Source organism: Chiloscyllium plagiosum, unplaced genomic scaffold, assembly GCF_037043375.1.
Source record: "Chiloscyllium plagiosum isolate Xiang-an unplaced genomic scaffold, Cpla_swu_hap1 HiC_scaffold_10, whole genome shotgun sequence".
Lineage (NCBI taxonomy): Eukaryota > Metazoa > Chordata > Chondrichthyes > Orectolobiformes > Hemiscylliidae > Chiloscyllium > Chiloscyllium plagiosum.
Window position 1 is genome coordinate 4,770,345 of NW_028270148.1, and position 22,922 is coordinate 4,793,266.

Here is a 22,922-nt window from a genome sequence, read left to right on the forward strand (position 1 = left end):
CAAATGGTTACCCACTATTTAAGAAGAGAGACAGAGTGAAAACAGGGATGATGTGTGTAGATTCAGTGTTAACAATCAATTTCATGATATTCCTCTGAGTTACAGAGACCAAGCAGGGAAGGATACCCCATGAACTCTTTGGCAGGAGAGTGGCTCGGTCTTGATAACCAGAGTTGGTTTCTGACATCAGACTGAATAGTGAGTTACATTCCATCTGAGTGAGATGAGGGTCTTTGGGAGACCTCAGGCTGGACTTAAAAGTACTGTTTCACAACAACGACCTTTACTCTGAACTGAGAACTTAGAACTGGTTAGCTCCTCTCAGGAACTGTCCTTTCTGTCCTGATGGTAGATCTTATGTTGTGATGTGAGTTAACCCTTTCAGGTACTAACTGTCTCACAGGACAATATCCACCTGGTAATGAAAAACAGCTCTCATTAACCAGACAATCTCATCCAGTAGAGACGGTAAAGCATAAACAATGATTAACCCTTGTAAAGACAGCTGCAGCTAGTGGGGATGGGGTTAAGTGGAATGGGGAATGAAACCCTCAACTATCTTTGTTGTTGCCCTGTCATAACCATGCAACAAGTGTGAAGAAACACAAAACAGAATTAAAAACAACATTCTCAGGATTCAAACAGTGAGAGTGAGAACAGAAACTGATTCTCAGGCAGCAGAGGAATTGTTTCCTGTCGTGGAAGACGAAATTGTGAAATTAGAAGCTGAGCTGAAATGTGACGGAGCAGGCAGACCCAAACTAACAGGAAAATGATGAGGCAGCAGTTCCTACGAATCTGAAGCTTGGAAACAGGAGGCAAAAAAAAACAAACAAGGCCAGCACTTCACAGAAAGGTGAATGAACAATGAGAACATCTATTGTGTCATCCATGCCCTTAACCTCCATGAGAAGATTTCATCATTTGGCCCCTAATCCACTCCAATGAGTCTTTAATTCAACCAAATAAGTACAGATACTGGAGATCTGAAACACAAAAGAAATTATGTGGACAGGCCAACAAAAAGAGATGCCATGTTGGATTTGGTACTGGGGAATGAACCCAGCCAGGTGTTAGATTTGGAGGTAGGTGGGCACTTTGGCGACAGTCATCATAATTTGGTTATGTTTACAATAGCAATCGGCAGGGACCGGTATATACAAAGGGGAAAGCGGTATAATTGGGGGAAAGGCAATTATGATGTGATTATTCAAGATTTAGGATGCATAGGATGGAGAAGAAAACTGCAGGAGACGGACACACTTGAAATATGGAGCTTATTCAAGGAACAGCTACTGCGGGTCCTTGATAATTATATCAATGATACAAATATGTCAGCAAGTAGGGAGGTAGTTATTGAGAGAGGGAGAAATGGTTTACTAAAGAAATTGAAGCTCTTCTCAAGAGGAAGAAGAAGGCTTATGTGAGGATGAGGGTTAGTTAGGGGGCTTGAATTTTACAAATTAGCTAGAAAAAATCTAAAGAGAGAGCCAAGAAGAGCCAGGAGAGGACATGAAAATTTGTTGGCGGATAGGATCAAGGAAAACACTAAGGCCTTCTATAGGTATATCAGGAATAAAAGAATGACTAGAGTAAGATTAGGGCCAATCAAAGATAATAGTGAAAAGTTAATGAATGTGAAGAAACTCAAGACAGAATTTAAAAAACACCCTCAGGATTCAAACAGTGAGAGTGAGAGCAGGAACTGATTCACGGGCAGCAGAGGAACTGTCGTGGAAGATGAAATTGTGAAATTAGAAGCTGAGCCAAATTTATGATGGAGCACAAACCCAAGCTAACAGGAAATGGGTGAGGTAGCAGTTTCCACAAATAGATTCAGAAATCTCGAGCTCAGAAGCAAATGGTTAAAAAATACAAGGGCAGCACTTCACAGAAAGGTGAATGTACAATGGGGACATCTATTGTCTCATCCATGTCCCCAGTCTCCGTGAGAATATTTCATAATTGGGCCCCTAATCCATCTCTAGGACCTGATCATGCGTACCCTAGAACTCTTTGGGCAGCTAGAGAAATGATTTCTGGGCCTCTTGCTGACATATTTGTATCATTGATAGTCACAGGTGAGGTTCTGGGAAATTGGAGGTTGACTAATGTGGTGCCACTGTTTAAGAAGGGTGGTAAGGACAAGCCAGGGAACTATAGACCGGTGAGCCTGACATCGGTGGTGGGCAAGTTGTTGGAAGGAATCCTGAGGGACAGCATGTGCAAGTATTTGGAAAGGCAAGAACTGATTAGGAATAGTCAACATGGTTTTGTGCGTGGGAAATCATGTCTCACAAACTTGATTGAGTATTCTAAGGAAGTAACAAAAAGGATTGATGAGGGCAGAGTGGTAGATGTGATCTATATGGATTTCAGTAAGGTATTCGACAAGGTATTGCTAATCAATGGGAGATTGATTAGCAAGGTTAGATCTCACTGAAAACAGGAAGAACTAGCCATTTGGATACAGAACTCGCTCAAAGGTAAAAGACAGAGGGTGGTGGTGGAGGGTTGTTTTTCAGACTGGAGGCCTGTGATCAGTGGAGTGCCACAAGGACCGGTGCTGGGTCCTCTACCTTTTGTCATTTACATAAATGATTTGGATGCAAGCATAAGAGGCACAGTTAGTAAATTTGCAGATGATACCAAAATTGGAGGTGGAGTGAACAGCGAAGAGGGTTACCTCAGATTACAACAGAATCTTGACCAAATGGGCCAATGGGATGAGAAGTGGCAGATGGGGGACTTATACACTTAATGGTAAGGTCCTAGGAAGTGCTGCTGAACAAAGAAACCTTGGAGTTCAGGTTCATAGCTCCTTGAAAGTGGAGTCGCAGATAGATAGGATAGTGAAGAAGGCATTTGGTATGTTTTTCTTTATTGTTCAGAGTATTGAGTACAGGAATTGGGAGGTCATGTTGCAGCTGTACAGGACATTGGTTAGGCCACTGTTGGAATATTGTGTGCAATTCTGGTCTCCTTCCTATCGGAAAGATGTTGTGAAACTTGGAAGGGTTCAGAAAGGATTTACAAGGATTTTGCCAGGGTTGGAGAATTTGAACTACAGGGAGAGGCTGAACAGGCTGGGGCTGTTTTCCATGGAGCGTTGGAGGCTGAGGGGTGACCTTACAGAGGTTTACAAAATTATGAGGAGCATGGATAGGATAAATAGAGAAAGTATTTTCCCTGGTATTGGGGAGTCCAGAACTAGAAGCCATAGGTTTAGGGTGAGAGGGGAAAGGTATAAAAGAGACCTAAGGGGCAACCTTTTCACACAGAAGGTGGCACATGTATGGAATGAGCTGCCAGAGGAAGTGGTGGAGGCTGGTACAATTACAACATTTAAGAGGCATTTGATTGGGTATATGAATAGAAGGGGTTTGGAGGGATATGGGCCGGGTGCTGGCAGGTGGGACTAGATTGGGTTGGGATACCTGGTCGGCATGGACGGGTTGAACCGAAGGGTCTGTTTCCATGCTGTACCTCTCTATGACTCTATGACCCCTTCTGTACTATATCCTAAGAAGAATTCATACTCTCAACAAACTGTATTTCAGCACCATCTTAAACATAAACAACTGTAAGTACAACAAACTTTTATATACCCACCTCCATAATCAGCACTCCTCAAACATTCCAGAAGGTTACCCTGGCTCTAGAATTGCTCGGACGCCATTATTCGTGAGGCTGGTACATGAGGCTGGAACAGCTACCATTCCCCCGGTGATTGATGACGTCACTTTCGCTCTCATCATGGCTGCTTCACGATTTCACATGCACCACACGTGACATCACTTCCGCCCCTTACGTCATCGCTGAAGTCACATATTGAGCGACTTCCGCGCCCCCCCACTGCCGTGTTCGTCACCACTTCCTCCCCCACCAATGCCACTCATCTGCATACTGCCGACATGGCCCCCCCTACAGGTCCCATTGTCATCATCCCCACCTCCCAAAGCCCCTGCTCATGACTCCTCTCCCATTCCCATCACCACCACGCCCACTCCTAGGTCTACACCTACACCAGCTCCTAGCTCGCAGCCCTGCTGAGTTTTCACCATTCCCCAGACCTTCCCCTCACTGAGGACAATGATCAGTCTGCAGCAACGGCCTTATCTTTATCCCCCTCCATCCACGCATCAATGAATTTAATACTCATCGTGACATCAAACACTTCTTCTGCCGTGTCCGCCTCCGAGCTTACTTTTTCAATCAGGACTCCTGCCCACCTTTGGAGGACCCTTTCATCCGCCTCCAACACACTCCATCCACCTGGACACCCCATGTTGGCCTATTACCCGCCCTCGATCTCTTCATTTCCAACTGCCACCGAGAAATTAACCACCATAACCAGTCTACACCCCTCCCCCACTCCAACCTCTCACCCTCACAATGTGCAGCCCTCCACTCCCTCTGTTCCAATCCCAACCTCACCATCAAACCAACGGATAAAGAAGGTGCATTGGGGTTTGGTGCACTAACCTCTACACCGCTGAAGCTAGATGCCAACCCGAAGACATCTCCTCCTACCACCCCCTTGACCATGACCCCACCTCCCTATCACCAAACAATCATCTCTCAGATCATCATCTCCCACAACCTCATCACCTCAGGAGATCTCCCACCCACAGCTTCCAACCTTGTAGGCTGGGAACCCCGCACCGCCCAATTCTACCTCCTTCCCAAGACCCATAAGCCTGACTACCCCAGCTGACGCATTGTCTCAGCCTGCTTCTCCCCCACTGAACTCATCTCCACCTACCTTGATACTGTCCTATCCCTCCTAGTCCAGGAACTCCCCACATACTTTTAAAACACCACACACACCCTCCATCTCCTCCAAGACTTCTATTTCTCCCGCCCCCAATACCTCATCTTCACTATTGACATCCAGTCCCTCTACACCACCATCCGCCATGACCAGGACCTCCAGGCCCTCTGTTTCTTCCTCTCCTAATGTCCCCAACAGTACCCTTTCACTGATACTCTTATTCATTTGGCTGAACTGGTCCTCACACTTAACAACTTTTTTATTCCTGATATACCTATTGACGGCCTTAGAGTTTTCCTTGACTGTATCTGCCAACAACAACTGGAAGCTTTTGGGCGGCACGGTGGCCCAGTGGTTAGCACTGCTGCCTCACAGCGCCTGTAGTCCCGGGTTCAATTCCCGACTCAGGCGACTGACTGTGTGGAGTTTGCACATTCTCCCCGTGTCTGCGTGGGTTTCCTCCGGGTGCTCCGGTTTCCTCCCACAGTCCAAAGATGTGCGGGTCAGGTGAATTGGCCATACTAAATTGCCCGTAGTGTTAGGTTAAAGGGGTAAATGTAGGGGTATGGGTGGGTTGCGCTTCGGCGGGTCGGTGTGGACTTGTTGGGCCGAAGGGCCTGTTTCCACACTGTAAGTAATCTAATCTAATAATCTAATCTAAACTTCTCGTGCCCCCTCCTGGTTCTTCTTAGCTCTCCTTTTAGATCTTTTATGGCTAACTTATAACTCTCAAGCCCCCTAACTGAGCCTTCATGCCTTATCCTCAGATGAGCCTTCTTCTTTGTCTTCACAAGAGCTTCATCTTCTTTAGTAAACCATTGCTCCCTCTCTCAACAACTACCTCCCTGCCTGATAGGTATACACTACACACTGTTTTGTCACTGTAGATGTAATGATGGGAAACACTGGTTCATGTCCATTTGCCACAACCAATCCATTACAAAAAATAATGACAGAAGGACAGTAAATCAGGAATGATCAAGAGGGAGCCATTAAATCAGCAGAGAAATCTCCGACGGTGGGCTGCTGTGTGAGTGATGATGGGGGTGGATTGGGGATGATGGGTGAGTGATGATGGGTGGCTTGGCCTGATGGTTGAGTGATAGTGGAGTGGGGTGGAGTGATGGGTGGGTGATGATGGGGTGGGGTGGGCTGATGGGTGAGTGATAGTTGGGGTGTGGTGGGGCTGATGGGTGAGTGATGATGGAGTGGGGTGGAGTGATGGGTGGGTGATGATGGGGTGGGGTGGGCTGATGGGTGAGTGATAGTTGGGGTGTGGTGGGGCTGATGGGTGAGTGATGATGGGGATGGAGTGGGGCTGATAGGTGAGTGATGATGAGTGCAGGATGGGGATTATGGGTGAGTGATAATGGGGGTGGGGTGGTGCTGATGAGTGAGAGATAGATGGGGGTGGGGCTGATGGGTGAGTGATGATGGGTGTGGGGTGGGCATCATGGGTGAGTAATTATAAAGGTGGAGTGGGGCTGATGGGTGTCTGATGATGAGGGTGGAGATGATGGGTGCATGATGTTGGGGGTGGGGGTGATGGGTGAGTGATGATGGAGATGGTATGGGAGTGATGGGTGAGTGATGATGGGGGTGAGGTGGGGTTGATGGGTGAGTGATGATGGGGCGGGGATGATGAGTGAGTGATGACAGGGGTGGGGTGGGGCTGATGGGTCAGTGATGAAGGGGGTGGGGAGGAGCCTTTGGTCCAAACTGTCCACGGCGATGTAATCCCAAACTAAACTAGTCACACATGCCTGCTGCTGCCAATGTCCCTCCAAGCCTTTCCTATTCAAATACTTATCCAAATGTTTTTTAAACATTGCTATTGTACCTACATCCAGCTCTTCCTCAGGTAATTCATTCCACCCTCGAAATTCCCTCTGTGTAAAAAAATTGTCTGTCATATCTTTTTAAATCTCTCTCCTTTTACCTTAAAAATGGGCTCCCTAGTCTAGAGATCCCTCACCCTAAGGAAAAAAACGACATCCATTAACTCTTTCAATAGGTCTCTTTATTTTATACCCTTCTATCTGATGGCCTCCCAACCTGTTATACTCCAGTGAGAAAAATCCCAGCTTATCCAGACTTTCTTTGTAACACAACCTTCCATAGGCATCAACATCCTGGTGAATCACTTCAAAAACATCTTCAGTTTAACAAGATACTTCGAGAACTGGGTGACCAGAACTGTATTCCAGAAGAGGCCTCACCAATAACCTGTACAACCTCACATCACTGTTGTCCCAACTCCTATAATCAAAGGACGAAACAATGAAGCGAAGTATGAAATGTCTTTTTTTCCCACCCTGTCTACAAGTGATGCAAACTTCAAAGATTTCTGTACCAACATCCCGAGGTCCTCAGCTGAAACATTCCTCACATCCACTTTCCTGCTCTTCCCTGGAAACTGGTTATGAACCAACAATCTCAGTCTTAAACATACACAAGCTCCCACAGCTCTCTGGAGCAAGGAACTCAAAGGCTCACAATTCTGTCAGAGAAGACATTCTTCCTCATCTCAGTCTTAAACTGGTGCCCTTTAATTCTGAGACAGTCTCTCATTTGAGACTCTCCCGTGAAGGAAACATCCACTCCACATTTACACTGTCAAGCCTCTTAAGAATCCTGTACACTTCAAAGAGATCACCTCTCATTCTTCTAAACTCAAGTGAGTAGAGTTCCAACTTGTTCAGCCTTTGCTCATAAGACAATCCCTCCATATCAGGGATCATCCTAGTGAACCTTTTCTGAACTGCCTTCAATGAAGTAAATCTTTCTTTAAATAAGGTGAACCAAAACTGCTGACAGTACACCTGATGTGGTCCCACCATCACCTTGTCCAGTCGCAGTAAGACTTCCTAACTCTTACACTCCAACCCCCTTGAAATAAGGACCAACATTCCATTAGCCTTCCTGATTATCTGTTAACCCTGTCTTAGATTAGATTAGATTCCCTACAGTGTGGAAACAGGCCCTTCAGCCCAACAAGTTCACACCGACCCTCTGAAGAGCAACCCACCCAAACCTATTCCCCTACAATTATCCCTGACTAATGCACCTAAAACTACAGGCAATTTAGCATAGCCAATTGATCTAACCTGCACATCTTTGGACTGTGGGAGGAAACCAGAGCACCCAAAAGAAACTCATGCAGAAAATGTGCAGACTCCACACAGACAGTCACCCAAGGTTAGAATCAAATCTAGGACCCTAGTGCTGTGAGGCAGCAGAGCTAACCACTGAGCCACATGTCACTTCCTGAGCTTTGTGTATAAGTTTACCCAAGGCCATTTGTGTTGCAGTTTTCTGCAATTTCTCTCCATTGAAATAATATTCTGAACTTTTGTTCTCCCTTCCAAAATGAACAATTTCACTTTTTCATACATTATACTCCATTTGCAAGTTAAATGATCAATATCTCTGTAGACTTCTTGTATCTCTCTCACAAACTGCGTTTTCACTTTTTTTCTGTGTTCTTCAAATATTTCTCCCGTCCATTGATTACCTTTCTCCGTCATTAATATAAATCGTAAACAGATGAGGTCCCAGCACTGATCCCTGTGGAACCCCACTGGTCACGGTTCACAACCTGAAAATGAATCCCTTATCCTTTTTCGCTGCTTCCTGCCCATGAACCATTTCTCTAGCCACAATAGTATGCTGCCTCCAATACTGTGGGCTCTTATCAAATGAATTAACCTTCTGTGAGGTACCTCTCCAAATCCCTCCTGGAAGTCTAAATACGACACATTTACTAGTTCCACTCTCTCCACTCTGTGTGAGACTTTCTCAAAAAACTCAAATAAATTAGTCAGATACAATTTCCCTTTCATGAAGCCACACTGACTCTGCTTGATTAGATTATGATTTTCCAAATATTCTGCTATTACTTCCTGAATATATTAACGTGATTTTGTTTTCTCCATCTAAGGGCAAGGGCTTGTCCTGATTGGAGTTTAGAATGAAAAGAAGGTTTGAAGCATCTCAGTTTCTTTGGGCCTTGACAGAGTGAATATGGAGAGGAGGTTGTTTCAATTTGTGGGAGTGTCTCGGACCAGAGGGCAAAAGCTCATAGGAATGGGTCTGTGATTTAAGATGGAGATGAGGAGGAATTCCATCTCTCAGAGGAAGTGAATCTGAGGAATTCTTTACCACAGAGGGCTGTTGAGGTTGAGTCCTGAAGTAACTTTGAGTCTAATAGCGACAGATTTTTAATCAGGAATGGGGTCCAGGGTTATGGGGAAAAGGCAGGAAAGTAGAGATGGGGACTATCAGAGCAGCCATGATCTCACTGAATGGCAGAACCAACACAATGAGCTGAATGGCCTAATTCTGCTGCTATATCCTCTGATCTTAAGGTCCAGTTGTGGCATTTAACAGGTTATTGGATGGTTGTTTAAACATAAACAATGTGTTGGGTGAAGGGGAAAAGGCAAGCATTGGCACTAAGTTAAAGTGATCAGAGAGCTGGTGTTGATACAATGGGCCCAATGGCTTCCACCTTCATCAGAACATTCCTGTGATTCTGGGAACAGTGAGATTCCACTCTGTGCAGCAAACGTTGCTTTCTCTTTTCTGTTTCCTGGGCTCAATTTGAAGCTATTGTTTATAAAAGGCAATCTTATCTCAGCTAAATTGTCAAAATCACATATCCTTCAGTTAGTCTCTCTCTTTGTTCCGTAGATGGTGAAATCCCCAGTTTGATCCACAGTATTGTTTGTCCATTAAATATCTGGGAAATGGTGGGAGCACAGGGGGACTCTACACTCTCAGTGAGTGTGAGGGAGCAGCTTGAGAATAGAGAATTAATGTGAGTGTCAGCATGGGTCCATTGGTGAAATTCACTCTGAATCACAAAGCTGTAAATTCACCAACTTTGTAAAACAGGAGGTTGTCTTTCATATCCACCCCAAAAACGACCCAATGAACATACAGACTAATCCAATCCACCTATAATACACACCTTAATGTGCAGTCTATCCCTCAATCCCATTCTCCCAGTTAATGAATGACAGAAAAGGATGGGAGGAACACTTCGTTTTCTGGTCTGTGTTCCCAACCTGTGGAGCTCTGCAGCAGCTGTACCGAACAATCCCCAGACAGTGATAAATTCTCCTTTTGATACTCCCCTCCAATTCTCAATGTTCAAACTTATAGAATTCACACAAACTCCACAGCAGCACAAACCATAGACGGGTCTTTTATAACAGGTTAAACTTCTCCAAAACAAAAACTTACCCAAAGCAACACTGAGGAACAGAGTTATTGCAAATAGAGCTCCACTCTTCATCTCAACCCTGTTTCTACACACAGTTTATTGTACATCCAGCTAAAACAATGAAACACAAAGTGTCCCAGCTGATTGCAGTTCATTTCTCAGGAGGTAAAGAAGTTAAAGTGTCAGTAAAGAGAAATCAGTGACAATAAACCAATGGTTGCTCTCTTCTGAGGAAGAAAGTGAGGTCTGCAGATGCTGGAGATCAGAGATGGAAATGTGTTGCTGGAACCCCGTGGACCACCTGGACACCCCGTGCTGGCCTCCTACCTGCCCTCGACCTCTGCATAGCCAACTGCCGCCGCGATATTAACTGCCACCTGAACTCCCCCACCCCTCTCACCCACTCCAACCTCTCACCCTCGGAACGCGCAGCCCTCCACTCACTCCGTTGCAACCCCAACCTCACTATCAAACCAGCAGACAAGGGAGGCGCGGTCGTAGTTTGGCGCACCGACCTCTACACCGCTGAGGCCAAACGCCAGCTCGCAGATACCTCCTCCTACTGCCCCCTTGACCATGACCCCACCCCCCACCACCAAACCATCATCTCCCAGACCGTCCATAACCTCATCACCTCAGGGGATCTCCCATCCACCGCCTCCAACCTCATAGTCCCACAACCCCGCACCTCCCGCTTCTACCTCCTGCCCAAAATCCACAAACCTGACTGCCCCGGCCGACCCATTGTCTCCGCCTGCTCCTGCCCCACCGAACTCATCTCCGCATACCTTGACACCGTCCTGTCCCCCTTAGTCCAAGAACTCCCCACCTACGTTCGGGACACCACCCATGCCCTCCACCTGCTCCATGATTTTCGCTTCCCCGGTCCCCAACGCCTTATTTTCACCATGGACATCCAGTCCCTGTACACCTCCATCCCCCATCACGAAGGACTCAAAGCCCTCCGCTTCTTTCTTTCCCGCCGTACCGACCAGTACCCTTCCACAGACACCCTCCTTCGACTGACTGAACTGGTCCTCACCCTGAACAACTTCTCTTTCCAATCCTCCCACTTCCTCCAAACGAAAGGAGTAGCCATGGGCACCCGCATGGGCCCCAGCTATGTCTGCCTCTTCGTAGGATATGTGGAACAATCCATCTTCCACAACTACACTGGCCCCACCCCCCACCTTTTCCTCCGCTACATCGATGACTGTATCGGTGCCACCTCGTGCTCCCACGAGGAGGTTAAACAGTTCATCCACTTCACCAACACCTTCCACCCCGACCTCAAATTCACCTGGACAGTCTCAGATTCCTCTCTCCCCTTCCTCGACCTTTCTATTTCTATCTCAGGCGACCGAATCAACACGGACATCTACTACAAACCAACCGACTCCCACAGCTACCTGGACTACACCTCCTCCCATCCTGCCCCCTGTAAAAACGCCATCCCATTCTCCCAATTCCTTCGACTCCGCCGCATCTGCTCCCAGAAGGACCAGTTCCAAAAACGCACATCCCAGATGGCCTCCTTCTTCAAGGAACGCAATTTCCCCCCCGACGTGGTCGACGATGCCCTCCACCGCATCTCTTCCACTTCCCGATCCTCCGCCCTTGAACCCCGCCCCTCCAACTGCCACCAGGACAGAACCCCACTGGTCCTCACCTACCACCCCACTAACCTCCATGTACAGCGCATCATCCGCCGCCATTTCCGCCACCTCCAAACGGACCCCACCACCAAGGATATATTTCCCTCCCCTCCCCTATCAGCATTCCGTAAAGACCACTCCCTCCGTGACTCCCTCGTCAGATCCACACCCCCCACCAACCCAACCTCCACTCCCGGCACCTTCCCCTGAAACCGCAGGAGGTGCAAGACTTGCGCCCACACCTCCCCCCTCACCTCCCTCCAAGGCCCCAAAGGAAACTTCCATATCCACCACAGATTCACCTGTACCTCCACACATATCATCTATTGCATCCTTTGCACCCGATGTGGCCTCCTCTATCTTGGGGAGACGGGCCGCCTACTTGCGGAGCGTTTCAGGGAACACCTCTGGGACACCCGGACCAACCAACCCAACCACCCTGTAGCTCAACATTTCAATTCCCCCTCCCACTCCACCAAGGATATGCAGGTCTTTGGACTCCTCCATCGTCAGACCACAGCGAAACGACGGTTGGAGGAAGAACGCCTCATCTTCCGGCTAGGAACCCTCCAACCACAAGGGATGAACTCGGATTTCACCAGTTTCCTCATTTCCCCTCCCCCCACCCTGTCTCAGTCAAATCCATCAAATTCAGCACCGCCTTCCTAACCTGCAATCTTCTTCCCGACCTCTCCGCCCCCACCCCAGTCTGACCTATCACCCTCACCTTGACCTCTTTCCACCTATCACATTTCCGACGCCCTTCCCCCAAGTCCCTCCTCCCTATCTTTTATCTTAGCCTGCTGGACCAACTTTCCTCATTCCTGAAGAAGGGCTAATGCCCGAAACGTCGATTCTCCTGTTCCCTAGATGCTGCCTGACCTGCTGCGCTTTTCCAGCAACACATTTCCATCTCTGGATTTTCTCATAATCCAGTGAGTGTTTTTCAGCAGCGGTGCTAATTATTTATTCAGTGCAAGTTTCTCACACTCATTCATTTGAACATTGAGAATTTACACATTTGCTGTAAATTGTGACTGGACAAAACCTTTATGGAAATACACTGGTTCGGTCTTTACAGTGCAAGGTACTTTGAACATTCCAATAAAAATAAAGGATATTGGGCAAGGAGTAAGTCCCATCATTGTCACTGAAGCTGTCATGTCAGACAAACAAATCAAGATAAAGTCAGATCAGTCCCCTGGCCCTGATGACTTGCATCCTCGGATTCTGAAAGAGGGAGATACAGAGATGTGTTAGTTGTAATTTTCCAAAAATCCTTGGATTCTGGAGAAGTAACAAAGGATTAAAAAGCTGCTAATGTGACATCCATATTCAGAAGGGAGGGAGGAAAAAGCAGATATCTAAAGTACATTTATTGTTGGAAAATAGTTGGAATTTGTAATGGAGGAAGTAACAGCGCAACATTTTAAAAACAAGCAGACTCAACATGGCTTCATGAAAGGGAAATCATGTCTAGCTAATTTATTAGAAGCTTTTTAAGGATATCTTTTCAAAGTGTGCAGAGGAGAATTGTATTGATAAATTTGGAAATGTTTGCAAACTGCGTGAAAATCTTTGGAGTTGCCTGGATTGGAGATAATTAGCCTATTAGGAGAGGCTGGACAAACTTAGATTGTTTCCATTGAAGTGTCACAGGCTGATAGATGACCTGATAGATGTTTATAAATTATGGGAGGCAGGGACAGAGTGGATTGTTGAAATCTTGTTCCTAGGTTAGAAATGTGAAATCTGAGGGTCATAGTTTAAAAGTGAGAGGGGGTGTGAAGAGGGATATTTTTTACACAGAGGGTGGTGGATGCCTGGAACAAGCTGCGAGGGAAGATGGTTGATCAGATGCACTAACAACATTTAAAAGGCATTTAGACAGACATATGCACTGGCAGGGAATAGAGGGATACAGAGCATGTGCAGGCAGATGAGAATGGTTTACAATGGCATCATGGTCAGCACAGACACGGTGGGCCGAAGGCCCTGTTCCTGTGTTGTACTGTTCTTAATGTTCACATGAAATTATTCCTCAGCAACCTGTGGGATTTGATCCCTGACCTTAAAGTCTACAGTTCGGGACACTGCCAGTGTGCCACAGCCCCCTGTTCCTGACATTGGTTACACATCTCAAGGGCAGCAACTTCTCTCAAACAAATGGCTCAAACCATTTGTCATTTCCGTTGCTGTTCATTCCAACATTCGTTCTGAACACATGAATACACAGTGGGTTAGGGTGATTTGGGGGAGGTGAAAACTTTGTCACAAATCCATTTGGGAATTTTGAAAAAAACTCTTTCCCAAGAGAGACTGTGAAAAAGTGGGACTCACTATCCCAGGGAATGATTGAAGTGAATAGCACAGGTTAACTTCAGGGAAAATTGGGAAAGTAAATAGAACATAGAACATAGAACAGTACAGCACAGAACAGACCCTTCAGCCCACGATGTTGTGCCGACCACTGATCCTCATGTATGCACCCTCAAATTTCTGTGACCATATGCATGTCCAGTAGTCTCTTAAATGTCTCCAATGACCTTGCTTCCACAGCTGCTGCTGGCAATGCATTCCATGCTCTCACAACTCTCTGTGTAAAGAACCCTCTATACTTTCCTCCAACCAGCTTAAAACTGACTCCGCGTGTTAGTCATTTCTGCCCTGGGAAATAGTCTCTGGCAATCGACTCTATCTATGCCTCTCATTATCTTGTATACCTCAATTAGATCCCCTCTCCTCCTCCTTTTCTCCAATGAAAAAGGTCCGAGCTCAGTCAACCTCTCTTCATAAGATAAGCCCTCCAGTCCAGACAGCATCCTGATAAACCTCCTCTGAACCCTCTCCAAAGAATCCACATCTTTCCTATAATAGGGCGACCAGAACTGGACGCAGTATTCCAAGTGCGGTCTAACCAAAGTTTTATAGAGCTGCAACAAGATCTCACGACTCTTAAATTCAATCCCCCTGTTAATGAAAGCCATTACCTGCACACCAAGATCCCTCTGATCCTCCACACTGCCAAGAATCCCATCCTTAATCCTGTCACCTCGCATTTATCCAGGTTGAACTCCATCTGCCACCTCTCAGCCCATCTCTGCATCCTGTCAATGTCCTGCTGCAGCCTACAACAGCCCTCTATACTGTCAACGACACCTCCAACCTTTGTGTCATCTGCAAACTTGCTGACCCAACCTTCAATCCCCTCATCCAAGTCATTAATAAAAATTACAAACAGTAGAGGCCCAAGAATAGAGCCCTGTGGAACAACACTCACCACAGACTTCCAGGCAGAATATTTTCCTTCTATTACCACTCGCTGTCTTCTGTTGGCCAGCCAATTCTGTATCCAGACAGCTAAGTTCCCCTGTATCCCATTCCTCCTGACCTTCTGAATGAGCCTACCATGGGGAACCTTATCAAATGCCTTGCTGAAGTCCATATACACCACATCCACAGCTCAACCCTCATCAACTTTTCTAGTCACATCCTCAAAGAACTCGCTAAGGTTTGTGAGGCATGACCTGCCCCTCACAAAGCCGTGTTGACTGCATTTAATCAAGCCATGCCCTTCCAGATGGTCATAAATCCTATCCCTCAGAATCCTTTCCAACACCTTGCAGACGACAGACGTGAGACTTACTGGTCTGTAATTGCCGGGGATTTCCCTATTTCCTTTCTTGAAGAGAGGAATTACATTTGCCTCTCTCCAGTCCTCAGGTACGACTCCAGTGGAGAGCGAGGATGCAAAGATCTTCGCAAGTGGTGAAGCAATTGCACTTCTCGTTTCCCAAAGCAGCCGAGGACAAATCTGGTCTGGGCCTGGCGACTTGTCAATCTTAATGATTGACAAAATTTTCAACACATCAGCTTCCTCTATCTCTATCCATTCCAGCATGCACACCTGCTCTTCAAAGGTTTCATTCACTACAAAGTTTGTTTCTTTCGTAAAGACAGAAGCAAAAAGCTCCTTTAGGGCTTCCCCTACCTCCTCAGACTCCACACGCAAGTTCCCTATGCTATCCCTGATCAGCCTTACTCTTTCTTTGACCATTCTCTTATTCCTCACATAAGTGTAAAATGCCTTTGTGTTCTCCCTAATCCGTTCTGCCAATCCTTTCTCGTGCCCCCTCCTGGCTCTCCTCAGATCATTTTTGAGCTCCTTCCTCGCTTGCCTGTAATCCTCTAGAGCTGAGCTTGCCCCTAACTTCCTCCACCTTATGAAAGCTACCTTCTTCCTTTTGATGAGAAGCTCCACTGCTCTCATCATCCAAGGTTCCTTTATCTTACCACTTCTTGCCTGTCTCAGAGGGACATATTTATTCATCACTTGCAACAACTGTTCCTTAAACAGTCTCCACATGTCTATAGTGCCTTTACCATGGAACAATTGCTCCCAATCCATGCTTCCTAACTCATGTCTAATTGCATCATAGTTTCCTCTTCCCCAATTAAATATCCTCCCATTTTGCCTAATCCTCTCCTTCTCTATAGCTATGTAGAATGTGAGGCAGTTGTGGTCACTATCACCAAAATGCTCTCCCACCACAAGATCTGATACCTGCCCTGGCTCATTTCCGAGCATCAAGTCTAGAATGGCCTCTCCCCTCGTCGGCCTGTCAACGTACTGAGTTAGGAAACCCTCCTGAACTCACCTTACAAAAACAGCTCCATTCAAGTCTTCTGCTCGAAGGAGGTTCAATCAATATTGGGAAAGTGAAAGTCACCCATTACAACAACCCTACTATGTCCACACTTTTCCAAAATCTGCCGACCTCTGCTTTCTTCCATCCCCCTGCTGCTATTGAGGGTCCTGTAGTAAACCCCTAACGAGGTGACTGCTCCCTTGCTGTTCCTAATTTCCACCCATACTGACTCGGTAGGCAGACCCTCCTCGACAATGGAAGCTTCTGTAGCTGTGATACTCTCTCTGATTAGTAGTGCTACACCCCCTCCTCTTTTTCCCCCTCTTTATTCTTTTTAAATGCTCTAAACCCTGGAACATCCAGCAGCCATTCCTGCCCCTGAGAAACCCATGTCTCTGTTATGGCCACAACATCATAGCACCAGGTACTGATCCATGTTCCAAGTTAATCACTTTTATTTCTGATACTCCTTGCGTTAAAGCAAACGCACTTTAACTGATCCCTTGGTTCCTTCCCGGGAAAGTCCTTCCCACTAGCTGGTCTACCTCTTGCTATTGCCTCATCTGCATCAACTCTCACATCTGGTATACAGCTCAGGTTCCCACCCCCCCTGCCATACTAGTTTAAACCCTCTCAAACTACTCAAGCAAACCTTCCACCCAGGACATTGGTCCCCTTCCAGTTCAGCTGCAACCCATCCTTCTTGTACAGGTCCCACCTTCCCCAGAAGGTATCCCAATTATCCCCAATAAATGAAGGGGAAGAGTGAATAGTTATGCTGCTGATAGTTATATTGCAGAAGGATGTCACATCGTCACGTCAGCATTGACTGATTGGGCTGAATGGCCTGTGGCTTGGCCTCACCATTGCTATCATTTAATGAGCTCATGCACACATAGTGCTCACTTGGAAAGAGCTTCTTTATTGTTATATTCCAAGCCCCCTTGTAATGAAAACCTCTCTCAGAAGGACATCATTGCAGCTGATAACCTTCTGTTGTATGGTTCAGCAGGCCAGGGCAGGGCAGAGGACATGGGTTTATTCATTGCATCAGAAATACTTGCGTCTGAGAAGACAATCTTTTGATCAGTCTGTTTACACTGTGGAACAGTTTGGTAGAATCATTGATGGGACAGTCTGCACCTGAACCAGAATGGGACCAACACCCCTGTGTGGGTGGGTTTGCTTGTGCTTTTGGGAGGAATTTAAGGTAGTTCTCCAGAGGGAGGGGAAATAGTGTGTTAGTATGTAGGGACACAGCCTACTTTAGTGAAGGAACCAAGGCAGATCAAGTTCAGCCATGTTGACTTTCAAGGGAGGAAGGCAGGCTGGGTGGCCTGTACATTTATACTCAGAATAAAATGGGTCAGAGAGATTGGTTAAGGGCATGGATTGACACCTGGAATTGAATGTTGTTGCAATCACAGGGACATGTTTGAAAGAAGGACAGGACTGGCAACGCAACATTCTGGGGCATAGGATCTTTAGACAGGAAAGTGGAAGGTGCCGAAGAAAAGGTGGTATTGTGTTATTTATGAAAGGAATTTGGTACTGCAGGAAGGAAGGACAATATCTCAGAAGGGTTTTCAAATGAGGCTTTGTGGGTAGAGATTAGGAGTCACACACTGGGAGTGTATTGTCAATTCACAATAGTCAGCGGGCAATAGAAGAGCTGATATGTACACAATTCACTGAGGTGTTTAACAAATGGATAATTATATCGGGGAATTTCAACTTCTTCAGCATTCATTAGAATAACAATAGTATAAAAGTTTTAGAGGAGCAGATTCCTTTAAATGCATACAGGAAAGTTTTTTGCATTGATGTTTAGTTTGTCCAACGTGGGAAAGTGCAGTGCTGGACCTAAGTTGGTGGATCAAAGCTGGACAGATGCTTGAGGTGACAGTGGGGGAGCATTTTCATGACAGGAACCACAGCACCAAATGGTTTCAGTTTGTTCTGGGAAAGGAAGAAGATGGTCTACAAAAACAGGTTCTGGATTGAGATGTTACCCGTGTTTTGACCCACTCCTGTTTAAAAACATTTTACCCAAATGGTCTTGCTGGTGCGGTGGACAAGGGCGGTGGGGGCAGAAATCAGTTTGTGGTTCAACTCAATTTCATTCACAAAATACTCCTTATTAAAAACACCATGTGACCGTTTCCAAATATTTGTTTAACTCTATCCATCTGAGAAATGATATTACACACAATGGTCCTTGTGTTTGATCTTGGCCGTTGGAATCTCCTTTCTCTCTGATGCATTGCTGGCTCTCTTCCACAAAGCTGGTCTCACAGGTCAGGGCAGATCTTCTCCTGGGTCTTCTTGGGTTGCCTCACCATCTTCTGTCATGAGTCTTGCTGTGTGTCTTCCCTGCAAGCCTTCACTGAGTCTTCACTGAATCATCACTGAGGTTTCTCTGTGTCCTCATGAGATGGTTGGGTCATGGTGTGTATTTTGATCCCCCTTTTGCCCCGGACCTGCCAAACTTTTCAGTGGCCTTTCACCATTGCGATCATAAACTGGGTTTAAGTCATCCAATGGAGTTGTGTCAACACCCTTCACTGTTACCGTGCTGGGAGGTGTAATGTGCACACAGTCAAGCAGTCCACACTTTCTCCACACACTCAGGCAGTCAAGTTGCCAGAGAGTATGATCGATGCTTCTTCAATACACAGCTCTTGATCTGGTTATAACTGGTTCCTCTTGTGACTGGCTGACCTTGGCTTCTGCGATTTTCTGAAGCCGACACTATTGGCTGCTCTGTAATTTAGTTGGCCACTTTTCTGTCAGGACTGATTTCTCCAACTGTGAGTCAATTCAGAATATCCAATTTTGGGATCATGGTTGCTTGACCACAGGGTTATGCCAGATTTTTTTGAAAAAGAAAATAGAGCAGAATCTGGCCAAAGTAAACTGGGAACAGCTGCTGAGGGTGAGTCTGCAGCAGAACTGTTGGAACTGTTCAAAATAAGATAAAGGTGTGAGTCAAGGTCCAACATCAGCTGGGATCAGAACAATCAACAGGAGCTGAAATTAAAATGATGGCAAACTGAACCACGGCTGATCTTAAAGTATCTTAAAGTCATTAAAATAAAAGTTTAAATTGTGCTCTCGCATAACTCATTAAGATGCGATCAAATATCCGGGAAATTTCAAACTCTCAGCTCTCGAGTCTTCAGTAATCATTTCCCACAATGTTCTGCAGATCCTGTTCTGCTCAATGACACTCCCATCTCTACCTTGAATAGAACATAGAACAATACAGCACAGTATAGGCTCTTTCACCCTCAATGTTGCACCAACCTGAGAAACTCATCAAAAGCCCATCTTTTAGATTTTTTAAGCTTCCTTACAGTGTGGAAACAGGCCCTTTGGCCCAACTAGTCCACACCGATCTTCCGAAGAGTAATCCATCCAGACCCATTTCTCTCTGACTAATGCACCTAACAATGTGGGCAATTTAGAATGGCCAATTCACCCGAACTGTACATGTTTGGACTGTGGGAGGAAACCCATGCAGACACAGGGAGAATATGCAAACTCCATACAGACAGTCGCCCAAGGCTGGAATCGAACCTCGGTCCCTGCCGCAGTGAGCCAGCAGTGCTAAACATTGAGCCGCCATGCCGCCCCTAACCTACACTATTCCATTATCATCCATATATTTAACCACTGACCATTTAATTGCCCTTACAGTTGACGAGTCTCCTACTATTGAAGCAGGTCATTCTACACCCTTACTACTCTCTGAGTGAAAAAAAAACCTCTGACATCTGTCCAATATATAACACCTCTCAGTTTGAAGCTATTCCTCATGTTCTAGTTGTCATAATCTGAGGTAAAAGGCTCTCTCTGTCTGCTCTATTTCATCCTCTGATCATCATATACGCCTCTGTCAAGTCATCTCTGAACTTACTTCTCTCGAACGAGAACATCTTCAAGTGCCTCAACCTTTCCTCATATGACCTACTCTCCCTACCAGGCAACATCCTGATAAATCTCCTCTGAACTCTTTCCAACGCTTCCACATCTTTCCTAAAATGCTGTGGCCAGACCTACACGGAATACTCCAAGTGAGGCCGCACCAGAGTTTTGTGCAGCAGCAACATGACCTAATGGCTCTGAAACACATTGCCTCTTCAAATAAAACTAACACACTGTACACCTTCTTAACAACCCTATCAACCTGGTTGGCAACTTTCAGGGACCTATGCAGATGGACACTGACATCTTTCTGGGTAAAAACAAGGACGGCAGATGCTGGAAACCAGAGTCTAGATTAGAATGGCACTGGAAAAGCAAAAATGATGAAGGGCTTTTGCCTGAAACGTCGATTTTCCTGCTCCTTGGATGCTGCCTGACCTGCTGCGCTTTTTCAGCACTACTCTAATCTCGAGACTGAGAGCTTTCTGCTCATCAACACTGTCAAGAATCTTACCATTATCCCAGTACTCTGTATTCCTGTTACTGCTTCCAAAGTGAATCACCTCACACTTGTCCACATTAAACTCCATTTACCATCTCTCATACCAGCTCTGAAGCTTATCTATATCCCTCTGTAACCTACAACATCCTTCCGCACTGTCCACAACTCCACCGACTTTCATGTCATTTGCAAAGTTACTCCTTTCTTTCTATGCCCTCGTCCAGGTGATTTATAAAAATGGCAACCTGCAGTGGCCCCAAAACAGATCCTTGCAGTACTCCACTAGTACCTGAACTCCAGGATGAACATTTCCCATCAATGACTACCCTCTTTCTTTTCTCAGAACGCCATTTTCTGATCCAAACCACAAAATCATCCTTAATCGCTCCCTTTCTTGAACAAGAGGACAACATTTGCTATCCTCCAGTCTTCTGACACTATTCCTATCAACAATGATGACATAAATGCATAGATCCCTGAAAGTTGCCAAGCAGGTTGATAGGGTTGTTAAGAAGGTTACGGTGCGTTACTTTTATTTGAAGAGGCAATGAGTTTTGGAGCCATTAGGTCTCTTTACGCAGAGAGTGGTAAGGGCGTGGAATGCCCTACCTGCTAAGGTAGTCAACTCAGCCACATTAGGGAGATTTAAACAATCCTTAGATAAGCACATGGATGATTTTGGGATAGTGTAGGGGGACGAGCTGAGAATAGTCCACAGGTCAGCGCAACATCGAGGGCTGAAGGGCCTGTTCTGCGCTGTATTGTTCTATGTTCTATGTTCTAAACATCACTGCCAAAGGCTCTGCAATCTCCTCCCTGGCTCCCTGGAGAATCCTAAGGTAAATCACATCTAGCCCAGGGGCCTTATCTATTCTCACACTTTCTAGAATTGCTAACACCTCCTCCTTGTGAACCTCAATCCCATCTAGTCTAGTAGCCTGTATCTCAGTATTCTCCTTGACAGCATTGTTTTTTTCCTATGTGATTACTGATGAAAAATATTCATTCAGAACCTTTCCTATCTCTTCAGACTCCCTGCAGAACTTCCCACTACTCTCCTTGACAGGGTCCAAATCTTACTCTAGTCATTCGTTTATTCCTGACATAGCTATATAAAGCTTTAGTGTTTTCCTTGATGCAACCTGCCAAAGCCTTCTCATGTCCTCTCGTGGCTCTTCTTAGCTCTCTGTTTCAGTCCTTCCTGGCTAACTTGTAACACTCAAGTGCCCTAACTGAGCCTTCATCTCTCATCTTTACATAAGTCTCTTTCTTTCTCTTGATAAGAGATTCAACTTCTTTATTAAACCACAGTTACCTTGCTCGACCACTTCCTCCCTGCCTGACAGGTACATACTTATCAAGGACACACAGTAGCTGTTCCTTGAACAAGCTCCACATTTCAATGCTACCCATTCCCTGCAGTTTCCTTTCCCATCCTATGCAACCAAAATCTGCCTTATCACATCATATTTGCCATTCCCCCAGCTTTAACTCTATAACTTTTGCACTGCGATATGTACCTGTGGTCACTATCACCAAAGAGACAAAGACAAAGGAGCATAAGAATAGGAGTAGACCAGTAAGCCCAATAATTCAATCATGATTGCTCATTTTCCTCAATGCCACTTTCCTTTATTATCTCCCATCTACCCTGATTCATTGGTCTCCAGAAATCTCTCAGCTCCTCTCTTGAACATACTCAATGATTGAGGTCCTCTATCCCTCTGGAGTAGGAAATTCTACAGATTCCCCACCTTCTGGGTGGAAAAGTTCCTCCTCATCCCAGTTTCCATTGTAAGACTCCTTTTCCTGTGATAATGCCCCATGATCTTGACTCACCAGCCAAAGGAAACATTGCTACCAACATCCACAGTCGTGCCCCTCGAAACGTATTGAAAGTTTCAATTCAATCACTTCTGATTTTTCAAACAGAGATCATACAGGCCAGTTTCTTCAGTCTCTCCCATCCATCAAATCCACTATCCCAGGGATTAGTCTGCTGACTCTCCATATAACTCCCTCGATGATAAGTCTGTGCTTCCTTACATTTGGGGACAAAGTGTCCATAATCCAGGTGTGCTCTCCCCATTACTTTGTCCAACTGCAGCAAGACATCGTCACTCCTGGACTTAGCCCTTTGGTAATGAAGACCAGCATTTGCCTTCCTTATTGACTGGTGCAGCCTCAT

The 22,922-nt window shown here is 45.9% G+C and overlaps 1 pseudogene; it reads right to left on the bottom strand.

The window, feature by feature from the left end:
* LOC122552564 (uncharacterized) overlaps nt 1-22,922 on the bottom strand; it is a 54,861-nt pseudogene extending 31,939 nt beyond the window's left edge.